We start from the raw sequence: 393 nt of genomic DNA on the forward strand, positions 1-393 counted from the left end.
ATGAGTCTAGTCAAGTCACAGCTGATAGTTATGAGTCTAGTCAAGTCACAGTTGATCATCACGAGTCAAATCAAGTCACAGTTTAAGATCATGAGTCTAGTCAAGTCACAGCTGATAGTTATGAGTCTAGTCAAGTCACAGTTGATCATCACGAGTCAAATCAAGTCACAGTTTAAGATCATGAGTCTAGTCAAGTCACAGCTGATAGTTATGTGTCTAGTCAAGTCACAGTTGATCATCACGAGTCAAATCAAGTCACAGTTTAAGATCATGAGTCTAGTCAAGTCACAGCTGATAGTTATGAGTCTAGTCAAGTCACAGTTGATCGTCATGAGTTAAGTCACGTCTCAGCTGTTCGTCCAGAGTCACGTCACATCACAGCTGATCATCCAG

This window comes from Sinocyclocheilus grahami, unplaced genomic scaffold (assembly GCF_001515645.1).
Source record: "Sinocyclocheilus grahami isolate Dianchi unplaced genomic scaffold, SAMN03320097.WGS_v1.1 scaffold782.1, whole genome shotgun sequence".
NCBI classification, from domain to species: domain Eukaryota; kingdom Metazoa; phylum Chordata; class Actinopteri; order Cypriniformes; family Cyprinidae; genus Sinocyclocheilus; species Sinocyclocheilus grahami.